Source organism: Erinaceus europaeus, chromosome 2 (genome assembly GCF_950295315.1).
Source record: "Erinaceus europaeus chromosome 2, mEriEur2.1, whole genome shotgun sequence".
NCBI classification, from domain to species: domain Eukaryota; kingdom Metazoa; phylum Chordata; class Mammalia; order Eulipotyphla; family Erinaceidae; genus Erinaceus; species Erinaceus europaeus.
This window is the reverse complement of record NC_080163.1, coordinates 189,434,043-189,452,853: the sequence shown is the minus strand read 5'-3', so window position 1 is coordinate 189,452,853 and position 18,811 is coordinate 189,434,043. Positions and strand designations below refer to the sequence as shown.

General features: G+C 46.3%; 2 long non-coding RNA genes across 2 annotated transcripts in view; both read right to left on the bottom strand.

The window, feature by feature from the left end:
- The window catches only part of LOC132536828 (uncharacterized), a 39,186-nt gene extending 22,621 nt beyond the window's left edge, over positions 1-16,565 (bottom strand). The window contains exon 1 of the long non-coding RNA XR_009548366.1: positions 16,478-16,565. This is a non-coding gene — a long non-coding RNA (uncharacterized LOC132536828). The remainder of the gene's footprint in view (positions 1-16,477) is intronic.
- On the bottom strand, positions 12,981-14,527 carry LOC132536826 (uncharacterized). The gene is made up of 2 exons (XR_009548364.1): positions 13,487-14,527; positions 12,981-13,159 (listed from the first exon to the last, which is right to left on the bottom strand). It is a non-coding gene; the product is annotated as an uncharacterized LOC132536826 (long non-coding RNA).
- Positions 16,566-18,811: the final 2,246 nt, after the last annotated feature.

Below are 18,811 nucleotides of genomic sequence, written 5' to 3'. Positions count from 1 at the left end.
AGCATAATGGATACACAAGAGTCTTCCCTGCCAGACGCTTCAATGTCCAAGACTCAATTCCCAGAACCATCATAATGCAGAGCTCGGCAGTGCTCTAGTTAAAAAGATAATGAGGGAGTCGGCCAGTAGCACAGCCAGTTAAGCGCACGTGGTGCAAAGCACAAGGACTAGTGTAAGGATGCCAGTCCGAATCCCCAGCTCCCCACCTGCAGGGGTTCCGCATAACAGGCGGTGAAACAGGTCTGCAGGTGTCTATCTTTCTCTTCCCCCCCCTCTGTCTTCCTCTTTCCATTTCTTTCTGTCATATCCAACAACGACGACATCAATAACAACAATAACTACAACAACAATAAAAAACAATAAGGGCAACAAAAGGGAAAATAAATAAATATTTAAAAATTTAAAAAAAAGAAAATGAAAAGGCCCTGACAGCAGCATACTGAGTTGAGAGCACAAGTTACCATGCACAAGAACCTGGCTTCAAACCCCAGCCCTACTCAGTGGAGGAGCTATAAAGCAGTGCTACAGACCTCTCTCTCTCTCTCTCTCTCTCTTTCTTTCCCCCTCCCTTCTTGATTTATGTCTCTATCACTTAAATAAATAAAACATTTTTTATTTTATTTATAAAAAGGAAACACTGACAAAACCATAGGATAAGAGTAGTACAATTCCACACAATTCCCACCACCAGAACTCCATATCCCATCCCCTCCCTTGATAGCTTTCCTATTCTTTAATCCTCTGAAAGTATGGACCCAGGGTCATTGTAGGATAAAAGGGGTCTATTGTGTTCTTCCTGATAGAGATGACCAGTAACAATGGAGAGAGGGATTTATTCAAGGTCTAGGCCCATCCTGTCTGTTTGGGAATCTCAGGACTCCCCGAATAGGGCCTCAGCTGATGAGGTGGCCTGATGGTGACTGAAGAGTCATCACTAAAGTATTCCAGTCTCTTGTCCTTATTCAGCGTTTGCAGTCCTTGCTTTGATAAGGTTAGCTTTGGAGTGAGTGAGGGAAGTATAATAGGAAGTAGGTGAGAAGAGTGTCTAAGCCTAAGTAGACACTATTTCATTATGAACTTTATACTGACTCACTGCAGACTATTGTGTACTTTTGCTTTCAGGTATATATTTTGCCCTAATTTATGGATACTTGTGAATACATGCTCTACCTTGCAGGACCTGATCTATATGTAGGTTTTGGGACTTTGTTAGGAAGTGAACCACCTGGAATGGAATTAGAGAATCCTATGAAAGGAAAGGTCTCACCTGAGTAATGAGGCTGAAGGGTTGACATTCCACATCTGATGTCTCTGGACACAGTCTGAAAACAAGCATGCTGATGTGGTACTCTTTGCGTTTATTAGGTTGGGATCGGCAGATGCAATATCATTTAGTATGACTTGAGAGAAGCATGCAGGAAAGTGAGCCCCACCCTAGTGGTTCCAGGACTGGGGGAAATGTAGGCTCTATAGCGGGGAAGGAAGCGGGAGGTTCCTGCTGTCTTCGGGTTTAAGAAGGCAATAGTTATTGCTGTAATCATATTATTTGGCAACTGGGTTAACTTTGGAAAATCTCTTTGTTAGGATTTGCTGTATCATACACAACATCACCATAATTTATGTCCTTTGACATTATTTGTATATAGCTGTGTCACCAGTTGCTTCTGTTCTCCCTGGTCTAAGCTTCTAAGAGAGTCAGCATGTCAAATACTCAGCCTATGGTCTGTGCATTAAAAATTTTGAGACATTTGATCAATTTTTCCCCTCTGATATTAGTTAAATAGTGATTTATATATGACTACAAATTAATAGAAGTGTACATAAACACCATTCCCACCACCAAAAGGATATGCACAGAACATTCACTACAGAAGAGATCCAAAAGGCTAACACATGAAAAATTGCTCCAGGTAGCTGATTGTCAGAGAAATGCAAATCAAGACAACATTGAGAATCATTGACCTGTGAGAATGGCATATATCAAAAAGGACAACAGCAACAAATGCTGGAGAGGCTGTGGGGACAAAGGAACCCTTCTGCACTGCTGGTGGGAATGTAAATTGGTCCAACCTCTGTGAAAAGCAGTCTGGAGAACTCTCACAAGGCAAGACATGGACCTTCCATATGACCCAGTAATTCCTCTCCTAGAGATATACTCCAAGGACTCCATAACACCCAACCAAAAAGATATTTGTACTCCTAGTTTCATAGCAGCACAATTCGTAATAGCTAAAACCTGGAAGCAACCCAGGTGCCCAACAACAGACGAGTGGCTGAGAAAGCTGTGGTATATATACACAATGGAATACCACGCAGCTATTAAGAACAATGAACCCACCTTCTCTGGCCCATCTTGGATGGAGCTAGAAGGAATTAAGTTAAGTGAGCTAAGTCAAAAAGGCTCATAAACAGAAGTTGAGAAAGAAGAACAGAGAGGGAAACTCAAAGCAGGATTTGACTAAATTTGGAGTAGGGCACTAAAGTTAAAACCCTGGGTTGAGGGAGTCGGGCTGTAGCGCAGCGGGTTAAGCGCAGGTGGCGCAAAGCACAAGGACTGGCATAGGGATCCCGGTTTGAACCCCGGCTCCCCATCTGCAGGGGAGTCGCTTCACAGGCGGTGAAGCAGGTCTGCAGGTGTCTATCTTTCTCTCCTCCTCTCTGTCTTCCCCTCCTCTCCATTTCTCTCTGTCCTATCCAAAAACAACAACAACAATAATAACTACAACAATAAAACAACAAGGGCAACAAAAGGGAATAAATAAATTAAATTAAATTAAAAAAAATACTTTAAAAAAAAACCCTGGGTTGAGGGTGAGGGTGGATGTTTGGCTTCATGGAGTGGGGGTGAGGGGAGGGGGGAGGATGGGATGGGACAAAGTCTTTTGGTGGTGGGATTGATGTTTATGTACACTCCTATTAAAACATTTTTTGAAAAAGAGAATTTGCCTTGGAATTAAGGGAAGTTCTTCGTGGTGGTATCTCTCTCAATCTCTATCTAGAATAAAAAATAATGGCCCCAAAAGTGATAAAATTATGCATATAAGAGGTTCTAGAAACACACATACATACAAAGAAAGAAAGAAGGAAAAAAATAAAGAAAGGGAGAAAGAAAGGAAAGGAAAACAAAGGAAAACAAAGGAAAGGAAAGGAAAAGAAAAGACAAGAAAAGAAATGGAAAGGAGAGGAGAGGAGAGGAGAGGAGAGGAGAGGAGAGGAGAGGAGAGGAGAGGAGAGGAGAGGAGAGGAAAGAAAAGAAAAGAAAAAGATAGGGGCCACGTGGTGGTGTACCTGGTTAAGCACTCATATCACAGTGCACAAGGATGCAGGTTCAAGCCCCTGGTCCCCACCTGCAGAGAGGAAGCTTCACAAGTGGTGAAGCAGGGCTGCAGGTGCCTCTCTGTCTCCCTTACCCTCTCAATTCTGGCTGTCTCTATCCAATAAATAAAAACAATAAAAAGATTTTTTAATAATTATTATTTTTTAAAAAGTAAAGAAAGAACATTTATTGAGACTCAATAACCATTTCTCTTGCTTTGATGTCACTGTGTACTTAACACAAATGTGGGAAGTTGAGAGGGGTGATAGTGTTTGTACAGACAGCTGGCATTTGAGGGGGTGGATAGCACTTACACAACTTTCCACAACCTTAAATATTGTCACCACACCTGGTTTCCAGTGCCCGACAGGAAGTCACTATCACTAAACCACCAAGGTGAGCAGGCAGGCGAGTGGAGGCTCTCAGACATGCAATTCCAGGGATCAAACCAGAAGCCTCAGGTAAGCACACACTCTCACCCAAGCTATTTCTCCTGCCACCACTCACGTCTGTCACAGGTGGCTCTGGCATCAGCAGTTTCCCCTGAGCTCAGGAATTTGCTGTCACTTTCTTCTAGAAAAAAAAAATGGAAAGGTTGAAAGTTCAGTAGCCACTTGACCCTTTGTATCAACAGAACCTTCCCCCCTGAGAGTCAAAGTGGGGTCATGTTTGTTCCAGAATGGGAAGCAACAAGCATGAAAGGGGATCCCCAGCTTATTTGTACCTTCATGATTGCAACTTGAGCCAAATTTTCACCTATTGATTGATTGACGTATTCATTTTCTTTTTTTTAAAGATTTTATTTATTTATTAATGAGAAACATAGGAGGAGAGAGAAAGAGCCAGACATCACTCTGGTACATGTGCTGCCAGAGATTGAACTCAGGACCTCATGCTTGAGAGTCTGATGCTTTATCCACTGTGCCACCTCCCGGACCACTGATGTATTCATTTTCATGAGACAGAGAAGCAAGCAGACAAACAGAAGAAAAAAAAAAAAAAACCACTCAGTTCTAGCATATGGTTGTGCCAGGGACTGAATTTAGGACCACGGGGGCCTTGACATAAAAGTCTGATTCACCACCACTTCATTCTTCCCCTCAGCCTCCAAACCTCATTCATCATGTGACCCAATAAGCTCCCTATTTTTCTGGTAGTTTAGAACAAGGCTTGGTACCTCTAAGCTGTTGTAATTTTAGAGTCAGAAACCAAAAGCTCCAAAGCAAGCTGGTGTTTTCTCTGTCCAGTATAGCAGCTCACAGTACATGACAAGCCAGAAGGAGATGTGACAACAGTATTGGAGGGAGGCTGTCCTCCCTTCCAGCTAAGGGACCCCAGTGCGTGAGCTGGCTAAGGGCTGGGCACCGGCTAAGAAGCCACAGGCTCACTCCACTGAGCCTCACCCCCGGAGTTCTTTCTGAGTTATCTATGATGAGTGAGTGACAAGTCCGTAGGCAGAATGCCTTTAGGACATTTTGATCCATATTCAGCCAAATCTCCCTGAGCATCAGGCCATTTCGGTTATTATAATGTCCCTGTGAACAGAGACTAAATAACAGCCTTCCAGGTATGTCCTCACATGATCTTGGCCCCTGTAACCTGTGACTATGTGACCCTATGTGGAAAATAACCATGTAAGGCTTCATGTCGATGTGACTTCCATTTCAGATGGCCTTCTTCAGCTCGCACAAAGCTGGGTCTGACGCTTACCAAGCTGAGTCCTGCATCAATCAAATATGAGAGATGTCTGGAGGCAGGTGCTAGCTAACCCAGCAAAGTGCAAGCCTTGCATGCAAGAGGCCACTGGGCTGGTCGGAGAGCTCTCTTAGACACCTGTTTTGCCATGTGCATGGGTTCAAGACCCTGACCCCCACAGCACTGGGGGAAGCTTTGGCACAACCACGTCTGTCTCTCTCTCTTTCTGTCTGAAAGAAGTCATCGCAGAAGTCCTGCTAATAACAACAACAGTCAAGTACCAAAACAATGTGGGTGCACCACGGATGGCATCATGGGAGCTCCTGTGTAATGCTCTATAATCTTACCCCCCCTTTATCTCTCTCTCTCTTAAAACTAGAGCCCCACTTCCCCAGAGCTCTGTCCCACTAGGGAAAGAGAGAGACAGGCTGGGAGTATGGATCTACCTGCCAATGCCCATGTTCCTTTTCCAGCCATGACACCATATCCCCACACAATAACTTGAATCCACCTGTATATCAGATTTCAGGCTCAGGGGGAAAAAAACTAGTACAGCTACAGGCCCTTTGGAATAAAACTAAAACATGCCTACTAGTTATCTACAAAATGGAGACCCCCCCCCAACTCTTCATCTGCACTATTCCAGCCTTTAGGTCCATGATTGGTCAACAATTTATTTGGCCTTGTATGTTAACTCTCTTATCAGCTACTAGGTCCCAGATGCTAGCATAATGCAGACCAGACTTCCCTGGACAGACAACCCCATCAATGTCTCCTGGCGTTCCAATTCCCCAGAGCCCCACCCTACTAGGGAAAGAGAGAGGCAGGCTGGGAGTATGGATCGACCTGTCAATGCCCATGTTCAATGGGGAAACAATTACAGAAGCCAGACCTTCCACCTTCTGCATCCCACAATGACCTTGGGTCCATACTCCCAGAGGGTTAAAGAATAGGAAAACTATCAGGGCAGGGGATGGGATACGGAGATCTGGTGGTGGGAATTGTGTGGAGTTGTACCCCTCTTATCCTATGGTTTTGTCAATGTTTCCTTTTCATAAATAAAAAAATTATTTTTAAAAAAAAAACAGAAACCCTAGTTTCATCGGCCCTATTCCTACCTTTTGGTTCCTGTTTATTAAACAATTTGTCCTGCTTTATATCTTACTGTCTTTTAGCCGCCAAGTTGCAGTGATACTATGATTTCATCCTGACTTCTCTGGGAAGATGACCTCACCAACGTGTCCAGAACCTCATCTCTCCAGAACCCTACCCCACTAGGGAAAGGTGTGTGGGGAACAGTGCGAAAACACACTCTGTTTATGCCTTAAACAAGGACGGAGACACTAAGAGTCATGAGCAAGCACACCAAAGGCAATCTTCAAGGCTTTTTATACATTACTAGGACATGGTAACAACCTGTTCTCTTCCCATTTGGCGAGTGGGAATCGGCTCACAATCTAACCATATTCGGGAAAGGGGATGGGAACAGATGTATAGGAAGTGAGGAGGGGGCTGGATAGTCTAGGCTCACAGTGTCACTCGTTCGGGAAGGGGATAGGACCAGATGTATGAGAAGTGAGTGAGGAGGGGGCTGGGTAGTCTAAGCTGACTTTGAAGAAAAACAAGGCATGGTTGTAGTCATATAGAAATGCAAGGGTCAGGGGTCTGTAGTCAGACTGGATTAATAAACACCTACAAATAGATGGGCTGAATAAACAGTGAAAGGCTACAACCAAATGGGCTGTTTTTCACAGATGGAAAAAGGCCGGGAGTATGGATCCGCCTGCCAATGTCCATGACCAGCAGAGAAACAATGACAGAAACCAGATCTTCCACCTTCTGCACCCCCAAAAAGAATTTTGGTCCATACTCCCAGAGAGGTATAAAGAATAGGGAAGCTGGAAAAAGGACCAGAAAGCTAGATCAAGGAAGAGAGTAGCTCCCAAATATGGGAAAGGTGTATAAATATTGTTGACTGTAAACCCCATTGATTCAATCTGACCTGAGGCCCATATTCAGCTTAGGAGCCTATGTGACCTCTGCATCCCTGTAGATCTGAGCTCACATTCTGTAATAATAAGGAGGAACATTCCAAGCTGCCCTAGTTTCAGGACCCATCTTCCTCAGGTGGAACATAGAGTATGTTGTCCAGCCTCCCTTTGGAGGATGGAACATTCTCTACTGTTATTGATCCATGTTGAGGGCAAGGTCCTATGGGGGGGGCCACAAAGGGGTCTATTGTGTTGTTCCTGTTAGAGAAGACCAGTAACAATAGAGCAAGGGATCTATTCAAGATCTAGGCCCGTCATGTCTGTTTGGGAATCTCAGGACTCCCTGCATAGGGCCCCAGCTGATGGGGTGGCCTGATAGTGACTAAAGAGTCATCGTTAAAGTATGCCAGTCTCTTGCCCTTACTCAGCTTTTGCAGTTCTTACTTTGATGTGGTTAGCTTTGGAGTGAGTGAGGGAAGTATAATAGGAAGTAGGTGAGGAGAGTGTCTAAGTCTAAGTGGACACTATTTCATTATGAACTTTATGGTGTCCAACCATGGCATTATCTCCCCGACAATAACTTAGATCCACCTGCATATCAGATGTCAGGCTCAGAAGAAAAAAAAAACTAGTATAGTCATGGGCTCTTTAGAATATAACTAAAATAGGACTACTATCTATAAAATGGAGACCACCCCCCAACTCTTCATATAAACTTTTCCAGCCTTTAGGTTCATTATTAGTTAACTTTTTTTTCTTTTGGCTCTATATGTTAACTCTTTTTGTCAGCCACCAGGTTCCAGATGCTAACATGATGCCAACCGGCCTTGCCTGGGCAGACAACCCCACCAATGTGTCCTGGAGCCCCACTTCCCCAAAGCCCTTCCCAACTAGGGAAAGATAGAGACAGGCTGGGAATATGGATCAAGGCCCATACTCATCGAGGAAGCAATTACAGAAGCCAGACCTTCCACCTTCTGCACCCCATAATGACCCTGGATCCATACTTCCAGAGGGATAAAGAATAGGGAATCTGGGAGTCGGACAGTAGCACAGTGGGTTAAGTGCACATAGTGCAAAGCACAAGGACCGGCATAAGGATGCTGGTTTGAGCCCCCGGCTCCCCACCTGCTGGGGAGTCACTTCACAGGCGGTGAAGCAGGTCTGCAGGTGTCTATCTTTCTCTCCCCCTCTCTGTCTTCCCCTCCTCTCTCCATTTCTCTCTGTCCTATCCAACAACGAGCAACATCAACAAGGGCAATAATAATAACCACAACGAGGCTACAACAACAAGGGCAACAGAAGGGGGGGAAATGGCCTTCAGGAGTGGTGGATTCATGGTGCAGGCACCGAGCCCAGCAATAACCCTCGAGGAAAAAAAAATGTTTAGGGCTGGGGAGACAGCATAATTATTAAAGGAGGGAAGAAAGAAAAAGAAAAAAAACAACCAGCAGCAGTAGAATCATGCTGCAGACCTGGAGCATCAGCAGTAACCCTTGTGGGTTTTTTTTTTAATATTTATTTATTTATTTATTTATTCCCTTTTGTTGCCCTTGTTTTATTGTTGTAGTTATTGTTGTTCTTGTTACTCATGTGATTATTGTTGGATACGACAGAGAGAAATGGAGAGAGGAGGAGAAGACACAGAGGAGGAGAGAAAGACACAGACCTGCAGACCTGCTTCACCGCTTATGAAGTGACTCCTCTGCAGGTGGGGAGCTCGAACCGGGATCCTTACACAAGTCCTTGCACTTTACGCCATGTGCACTTAACCCATTGCGCTAACGCCCGACTCCCTAACTCTTGTTTAAAATTTAAAAAAAGAAGAAGAAGACGCAGAAGGAGAAAATGGAGGAGAAGGAGGGACAGGAGGAGGAGGAGGACGAGTTAGGGGGCCCGAGAGAAGAAGCTACTCTGCTAGCACCTTTACAGGCTGAGGAACAGTGAGCCCTGGAGTGAAGGCACACAGGTCTGGAAGCTGAAAGGCATAGAATTTGGTTCCACCTAAATTCTACGCAAGAAGGAAATTCAATTTGGATTTCTGAAAGTCTTTTCTGTAAGATAATCAGTTCAGATAGATGTCAGTGGCCCTGTTTTTATACTGTGCACAGCAGCTGCAGGAAACAAAGACAGACACCAGATAGCAGTTCAAGAGCTTCAGCCTGAGAGTCTGGGTTTCCCTGTCACAAGGTACTCAGTGCTGCTTTGGGGTAGGGGGTGTAAGCAATTATACTCCTAATTTGGTCATTTTTAGATTTACCATATTTCTTGTTTTTTTGTTTTTTCCCTCCAGGGTCACTGCTGGGCTCGGCACCTGCACCATGAATCCACCACTCTTGGAGGCCATTTTTCCCCCTTTTTGTTGTAGCCTCATTGCAGTTATCATCACTACCACTGTTGATGTGCTTGTTGCTGGACAGGACAGAGAGAGATGGGGAAGACAGAGAGGGGGAGAGAAAGATAGACACCTGCAGACCTGCTTCACCACCTGTGAAGCCATCCCCTGCAGGTGGGGAGCCGGGGGCTCAAACCAGGATACTTACTCCAGTCCCTGTGCTTTGCGCCACATGCGTTTAAGCCACTGCGCCACCGCCCAACCCCCAAATTTACCATATTTATATAAGAGAGATACAGAAGGAAAGAGAGAGACAGAAATAGAAAGTTAGATATACACCAAAACATTGGTGATACTGGCTTCAGGCAGTCCTGGGGATCAAACCTGGGGCCTCAGAGCCTCAGGCATGAATGTCTATTGTAGAACCATTACACTGTCTCCCCACCTCATCCTTAATTTCTTATCATCTCTAGAAATCAGTATTAAATCACTGATAAATTTTTTTTGTTAAAAAAAAATGAGGGTCATGTGGTGGTGAATGTGGTTAAGCGCACACACACTACAGTGCGCAAGGACCTGGGTTCAAATCCCTGGTCCCCAACTGCATGGGGAAAGCTTCACAAGCGGTGAAGCAGGGCTGCAGGTGTCTCTCTGACTCTCTCCCTCTCTATCTCCTGATCCCCTCTCAACTTCTCTGTCTCCATCCAATAATAAATTTTAAAAGAAAAAAGAAATAAAATTTTAAAAGTACCCATGTCGAGGAAAGGAGTCTAAGCTTTCCTGACTGTACTGGAGACAAAAAAAAAAAAAAAAAAAAGAAAAGAAAAGAAAAAAGAAACAGAAAGAAAGAAAAGTCTATAGACCTTATAAGGAGGGAGTCGGGCGGTAGCGCAGCGGGTTAAGGGCACGTGGCGTGAAGCACAAGCCCCCAGCTCCCCATCTGCAGGGGAGTCACTTCACAGGTGGTGAGGCAGGGCTGCAGGTGTTTTTCTCTCCCTGTCTCTGTCTTCCCCTCCCCTCTCCATTTCTCTCTGTCCTATCCAACAATGACGACATCACCACCACTAACAATAATAACTACAACAATAATAAAAAGCAACAAGGGCAACAAAACAGAAAATAAATAAATTTTAAAAAATTTTTTAAATCTTAAAAAAAAATGAATGAATTTATTGGGATTGGGAGATGGTGCACCTAGTTGAGTGCACATGTTACAAAGCGCAAGGACTCGGGTTTGAGCCCTCTGTCCCAACCTGGAGTGGGAAAGCTTTGCCAGTGGTGAAGCAGTGTTGCAGGTGTCTTTGTTTATCATCTTTTCTTCTTTTTAATTTTTAAAAAATATTTATTTATTTCCCTTTTGTTGCTCTTGTTGTTTTATTGTTGTAGTTATTATTGTTGTTATTGATGTTGTGGTTGTTGGATAGGACAGAGAGAAACCGAGAGAGGAAGGGAAGACTGAAATGGGGAGAGAAAGAGAGACACCTACACAGTTTCCAATGGGGAAGACGGGACACAGAACTCTGGGGGTGAGAACGGTGTCCATACCGTTAGATCCCTATTACCTTACAATTCTGTAAATCAATATGGAATCACGAATGATTAAAAAAGCTCTGGGGCCAAGCAGTGGTGCAGCTGGTTAAGCACATATATTACAGTGTATAAGGACACAGGTTCAAGCTCCTGGTCCCCACCTGGAGGGGGAAAGCTTCACGAGTGGTGAAGCAGGGCTGTAGGTGTCTCTCTCTTTCCCTCTCTACCTCCCCCCTCAATTTCTGTTTCTATCCACCAATAAATAAATAACAATAGGCGGAGCCAAGATGGTGACTCAGAGACAACACAAAGCCTGAGCTCTGCAAGGAGGCTGCTTCAAAACTGGCAAGTTCGGGTGAGGCCACCAGGTTCCAGATGCTACCATGATGCTAACTGGACTTCCCTGGACAGACGACCCCACCAGTGTGTTCTGGATTTCTGCTTACCCAGAGCTCTGCCCCACTAGGGAAACAGAGAGATAGGCTGGGAGTATGGATTGAACTGTCAACGCCCATGTTCATCGGGGAAGCAATTACAGAAGCCAGACCTGCCACTTTCTGCATCCCATAAAGACCCTGGGTCCATACTCCCAGAGGGATAAAGAATAGGAAAGCTATCAGGGGAGGGGATGGGATACGGAGCTGTGGTGGTGGGAATTGTACCCCTTTTATCTTATGGTCTTGTCAGTTTCCATTTTATAAATAAATAAACATATTAGTAAAAAATAAATAACAATAATAGATAAATTTAAAAAAATTTTAAAGCAGGCGGTAGCGCAGCATGTTAAGCACAGGTTGCACAAAGCACAAGAACCGGCGTAAGGATCCTGGTTTGAGCCCCTGACTCCCCACCTGCAGGGGAGTCGCTTCACAGGTGGTGAAGCAGGTCGGCAGGCGACTGTCTTTCTCTTTTCCTCTCTGTCTTCCCCATCTCTCTCCATTTTTCTCTGTCCTATCCAACAATGATGATCAATAACAACAACAATAATAACTACAACAATAAAAAACAAGGGCAACAAAAGGGAATAAATATCTTTTTAAAAAAGCAAGTAAAAAAATTTTAAAGCTTTTTGTATGCCAATGAGCTGACTCTTTGCCCAGGTCCAGTGTTTGCCACCTGGAAGCCTTTCAAGAAAGGGGGGGTGGGGAGGAGAGCATCCCTCGGGTGCTGGCTTGTCTGAGATGGGAGGCTGGGACGCTGGGCAGCAGTGCACCCAGTTAAGCATGTGCTACCATGCATAAGGACCCAAGTTCAAGGCCCCTGACCCCACCTGCAGGGAGAGAAGCTTCACAAGTGGTGGAGCAGTGCTGCAGGCCCCTCTCCCCACCCCACCCCCAATTTCTGTTCTATCAAAATGTAGTGCCTGCAGCTCCATTTCTTGTAAAACTTACCCCCTGCAAGTGGAGGGTGAGGACTTGAACCCGGGTCCTTTCTCATGGCAATATGTGCACTCTACCAGGTGGGGTCACCACAGGCTCCTCTTGACCAGATTCCGAACTAACCCCCCCCACCCCGCCCACATAGAAGCCAACTGCAGAGGCAGGACCAGAGCCCCTCTGGAGTGTGCTTGTGTGTGTGGGGGGGAATGAGGGGTGCCCTATGCTTCCGATTCCCCTCAGTCTGGCTCAGTGGCCATGCCCACTACAAGTTCAGGGCCCCCTAATACTGTGGCTCTAACCCCGACATGACCTCAACCCAGTGTCAGTCACTCTGCTCAGCCCAAGTACGTCCTCAGCTGCAGTAAGCAGCCCAGGGGCCCCAAATCTCCAACCAACAGGGCCCTAGGCTCCTGGGTAAGCGAGGCTGTGACTCCCCGTCCCCGCAAAGTGCAGCGCGGCCAGTAAAGAGGCTCGGGTGGGCAACGGAGTGGCTTGCTGCTGTCAGCAGCCTTGCAGTGCGTGTGCTGGAGTGCTGCTCCCGCATCTCTTCTGGATCTTTCCCTTCCCCTGTGAAACTAGTAAACCATGAAAAGACAGGAAGACCCGGGTGCGAGCAGGAACACAGGAGAGCACAGTGCCTGGAGCGGCCGTGTCCTGGCTCCTCCCTCCTCAGCCCCGCTGACCGAGGGTCACATGGACCCACAAACATGACAAAGACAAAAAAAAAAACCCTCCACATACTGACATTTAATTATAAAAACATGAAACATGACAGCATGGGAGGGTTGCTGGTGTGTGACAACCCGGGTTCAAGCCCCTTAGTCCCCACCTGCAGGGGGGAAGCTTCCAAGTGGTGGAGCAGGGCTGCAGGTGCCTCTGTCTCTTCCTCTTTCCTCCCTCCTGATTTCTCTGTCTCTCTCCAAGAAAATCTTTAAAAAATCACAGGACCGCCAAGGAGTCCCGTGACTCCCTGGACTGGGCTGGGGCTGGAAGGATTCGCGTCCCCTTGTCACGCTCAGCGCTGAAGAGCAGGTGCAGGAGCCAGAGGCGGAGCTGGGCTGGAAACAGACACCGCGCCCCAACTCTCCGGGCTGACACTGTCCTCCTCTGACTTGGGGACACCGAGGGCCCCAGGCAGTGCCACCCCAGTACCCCCTCCCTCCATGCCTGACCTTTGACCGGGACGGCGACCTCCCACCCACACCAGGGCCTCCAAGCCCTGGCCAGCATGAGGACTCACCATGCCTCCGGGTGCGGGGGGCTGCCAAGGGGCCAGTGACCCCTCAATGGTCAAGGCTGTTCTCCCAGCGCAGACGGCACAGTCCTGTGTCCACACTGAGGCCCTGGCCTCCGGACATGGGACAGGCCTGCAATGCCACCTTAGCAGCTGGAGTCCTGCATCTGCGCAGGCGCGGGCTCGCTGGCCACGCCCACAGGTGCTAGGACGTCCTCCCGTAGCTGTGGGTCAGGCGGGTCTCCAGGATCTGACTCCGCCCACACACCCCTGTGATACTCCAGCTCCGCACTTCACTCTGATTTTGAAGTTACCTGCCGGGCAAACTGGAAGGTTTCAGGAGAAAATCAAATCAGGGAGTGAGGGCATCTTAAACCTTGCTGTCAGTAGACTACAATGTCGACTGCCTTGACAGGTGTTTATATATCCAACTTAAATATAAAAAGGGAAAGATGTTTAGTTGCAGAAACTCTTGAGAGTGATAGATGGTGTTATACACCGGTCTAAAAGCTAAAACTGCACATGGCGCAAAGTGCAAGGACCGGCGTAAGGATCCCGGTTCCAGCCTCCAGCTCCCCACCTACAGGGTGTCGATTTGCCAGCAGAGAAGCAGGTCTGCAGGTGTCTATCTTTCTCTCCTCCTCTCTGTCTTCCCCTCTTCTTTTGATTTCTCTCTGTCCTATCCAACAACAACTATGACAACAATAAGAACTACAAAAAGCTCAACAAGGGCATCAAAAGGGAAAAATAGCCTCCAGAAGCAGTGAATTCATAGTGCAGGCACCAAGCCCCCCGTTATAACCCTGGAGGAAAAAAAAAACTAAAACTAAAACTAAGGAAAGACAAAACCATGTGTGGAAAGTCAGTTTCCCATGTGAGGTGGTGCAGAGTCTCAGGGGTCATCTCTGTTTCTCTCTTCATCTTAATACTGATGCAAATAGATTCTCATACCTGTAGCTCTGAGGTTCCCACATACTTGGACATAGGGCTGAGAAAGACCTTGGTAAAAAAATAATTAAAATAGGGGGTCAGGTGACAGTGCAGTGGGTTAAGTGCACATGGCGCCAAACACAAGGACCCGTGTAAGGATCCCAGTTTGAGCCCCCAGCTCCCCACCTGTAGGGTAGTCGCTTCACAGGCGGTGAAGCAGGTCTTCAGGTGTCTATCTTTCACTCCCTCTCTGTCTTCACCTCCTCTCACCATTTCTCTCTGTCCTATCCAACAGCGACGACATCAATAACAACAATGATGACTACAACAACAAGAAGGGCAACAAAAGGGGAAACAAAGAAAATTTTAAAAATTATTAAAATAATAGCATCAGAAGTGAGAGCACTCACTGCTCAGACTTAGGAGGAAAGCTGGAGCCTGAAGCCTTAGAACCTCAGGCATGAAAGCTTTTTACAAAAACATGAAGCTATCTCCCCAGTCCCCAAGGACTTCTGTCAACATCAGGCCACAGATTGTGAATTCAGGCCAAGAATGGGGCAGCCTGCCAGATGGCTCAATAAAGGACAGTGATTCTTACACCTGAGAGCCCCAGTTCGATTCCCTGCCCTTCCCAGGCCTCACTGCTATGACCACCTCTCTTGACAAATTTGGCTAAATACACACATGTCTTCTCCCTGTAGAAAAGAGTGAATTCAGAGAGAGAGAGAAAGAGAGTGAGAGAAAGAAAAGAGTGACTTCCTCTCATCATGGTAAATGCAAACTCTCCACATCCCTGGCCAAAGAGGAGACTCACCCCGCCCACCGACCCCTCCACCCTCAAAGTGGGCAAACTCTGCTTCTGCACTACGGAGTCTCCATTTTCCGAGCAATGAGCAGTCGCCAAGCAAACTGACCCCCCCTTTCTTATTTGTTTTCAAAATGGCATCAATTTAAGTTGCAACAATTTCCAGATCTTAATTCTGACCTATCACACCAACAGGGAGAAATAGAGAGAAATACAACACAAAGAGACAGAGATAAATACAGAGCATTTCCTACTCAGAGAAAGGTCAGAGGAACTCAGACATTACCATGCCAGGCCCTGTGCCATGACCCACCTCCTAGGACACTGCAGACATTTATTTCAATGAGAAGAACAGCTAGAGCCTTCCAAGGTCAACGGCGGCAAGAGAATGAATCTCCTTGAAGGATTCCTGCTGGGGTGGCTGCCACCTGACCCCAGGCACTGTGCACAGCTTGGAAACTTTGATGCAGTTTCTGATTAGTGATCCAATCACAAACACCAGCCTCATCCTTCACTCTAAAAATTCAACCCCCAGCACCACCTATGAGGGTTCCTGCATATGTGGCCCCCAAGCCCCCATTTTCTATTCCTTCTTTCTTTCTTTAGTTCTTCCTTTCTTTTATCTCTTCTTGTAAATTTTCATTGATATCTATAGCCCTTATTACCTTTTTTGTCAAATATTTTTCTAATTACTTTATTGGGAGGAAAATGGCTTAGAGTTGACAGTACAGCATAGGAATTTATAAATGTCTCAGTTTTCCACAGAACAATTCGTCCCCTCTAGGTCCTCCTCTACCATCATGTTCCAGGATCTGAACCATGAACCAAACCCAGCGGTCTTTTACTTTGCTACAATAATGATTGTCTTTACTTTTTTTCCCCTTTATGTTTCTTCCTTTCTTCCTTCATTTATTCTTCTTATTGGCTTTTGGATTTTTTTTTAACTAGAGCACTGATCAGCTTTGGCTTATTGTGGTGTGGGGCACTGGACCTGGGACGTCAGTCTCAGGCATGAGAGTGACTTTGCATCACAATTATGACATCTACACCCACCACGGTGGCTAGTTTGGATGCCACTAGGGTGACTGGTGAGGCTGTGTGCCAGCACTCAGGACTGAGGGTGGCAGGAAGCATTTCCTCCCACCCCCCAACCACTTTCCATTTGAACTTACTTTTAGATTTTAAACTTCACTGAGAAATTAAAAGGAATGTGTGAGGTAAAGAAATGGAGAGAAAGAGAGACCCCCGAAGACCTGCCTCACCTCTCTTCCCCCTGCAGGTGGGGAACAAACGCGGCTCCAATCCTGATCCTTGTGCATGGAGTCGGGGAACTCCAGTGGGTCCATCATAGCCCAGCAGCCCAGCACAGGTGCTCAAATTGCTTTTTTCCTGGAATGGGGTTGGAGCAGTGCAGGAGACAGAAGGGGACTGGCCCATGGCACAGACACAGGGGGGCAAAGGCAGAGCTCCAGGACCCTTCTGTCTCTGTGGACACCCCACCAGGCCAGGAAACCTGCCGCCTCAGCTGAGGAAGGCCAGTGCTCTGTACAGTGAACCCTGTCTCCTGCCTCTCTCTACCTCCTGGGAAGGAAATTTCCAAAAACAGATCCACTGCACAGACTGCAAACACCCTGCCCAAAGCAACTAGTCCAGACCAAGGGGTGAACCAGTGAGAGCACAGCCTGTACAACAGGGGCCCTGCTGAGTTATGTCACCGCCTTGTGGACATAGAGCAGAATGCACCTTATGGGAGACTAGGACCAACCAAAGGGCTCCCGTATTTCTCCTAATATTCTTCTCTTTTTCTTCTCCTGACAGAACCAGGGAGAAAACACACAGAGAAACACCACAACACTGTCAGCTCAAACTAAAGGTGGTGGTGTCAGGGACTGAAACTGAGTTCTTGATGCCACTGGCATGAAAGTCTTTAGCAGAACGCCTAAAGTAGCTCCTCAGACCAAGGTCTTCTTATTTTAAATATCTGTAATTTATTGTACATTCATCTAGAGAGAGAGAGGAAGAGCGAGAAATGATGCTAGGTACTAAGCTGTATCACAGCCCAGGGCTTCATTTCATAATTATTTTATTTTACTTTACTTTGTTAATATTTTGAGTAAAGAGAGAGAGGTTTAAAGAGAGAAAGATGATAACTACTAGGCGGTCACTTCCACCCAAATTCTCCTTTTTTATTTCTTATTGTATCACATTTTCTGTCATTGTTCTGTTTTTTTAGGAGAGTTAGAGATAAGGAGAGGAAGATACAGACAGGGTGAGATAGGCAGGGCAAGATATCATAATGCTGATGCAAAGAGACTCTCCTACCGGAAGCTCTGAGCATCTCACAACACCTGGACTCAGGGGTGAGCACAGCTGTGGGAAAAGAAACAGAAAGAATCAGAGCGAGGACAGAGCACTGCTCAGCTCAGACTTATGCCGGAGAGCCGGGGATCAACCTGAAGTCTTGGGAATCAGCCACAACAGCTTTGGGAAAAACCATTAAGCTGTCTCCCCAGCCCCCAAGGACTTCTTTCCACATCAGCCCACAGCTTGTAGATTCAGGCCATGAGTGGGGCAGCCTGCCGGGGGCTCAGTGATGGACAGAGATACTTACACCTGAGGGCCCCAGTTTGGTTCCCTGCCCTTCCCAGGCCTCGCTGCTGTGACCCACCTCTCCTGATGGCCGAATACACACACACCTGTTTTCTCCCTGTCGAAAAAGTGGCTTCCTGTGCCGCATGGCAAAAGCAAAGTCTCCACATCCCTGGCCATAGAGGAGACTCACCCCACCCACCCTCCACCCCTTGCAGTGGCCAAACTCTACTCCTGCACTATGGAGTCTCCATTGTCTGAGCAATGAGCAGTCAGCAAGCAAATGAACTTTCCATCTCTCTCACTCTCTCAGATTTGTTTTCAAAATGGCATCAATTTAAGACGCAATGATTTTCAGACCTTAATTATTACCTATCACACCAACAGGGAAAGATACAGAACACAGAGTGACATAGAGATATAGACAGATATACAGAACATTTCCTGCTCAGATAAATGTCAGAGGAACTCAAAACATCACCTTCCAAAGCTCCGTGCACTGAGCCACGTCCTGGGACACCACAGACCTGGGTTTCAATGAGGGGGCAACGCAGAGCCTTCCTGCATCAATAGTTGGAAGGGAGTGGACCCCCTTGAAGGATTCCTGCTGCGGTGACCTCCACCCTGACCCCAGGCACTATGCACAGCTTGGAAACTTTGATGCAGTTTCTGGTTGCTGGTCCAATCACAAACATTCTATGAATGAATGAATGCTAGAATGAATGTCCTTCATTCTAGCAGTTCAATCCCCAGCACCACCTGTGAGGGCTCCTGCATATATGCTCTCCCTCTCCCCACCACACTGCATTTTCTGTTCCTTTCTTTCTTCATTTCTTTCTTGCATCTATTCTCGTTTGTAATATTTTATTTATTATTATCCATAGCCCTTTTATTGTCCTTTTTTGTCAAATAGTTTTCTAATTTCTCTAATGGGGGATTAATGGTTTCGAGTTTAAGGTAAAATGTGGAAGTTTGCACATTTCTTAGTTTTCCACCTAACAATTCCA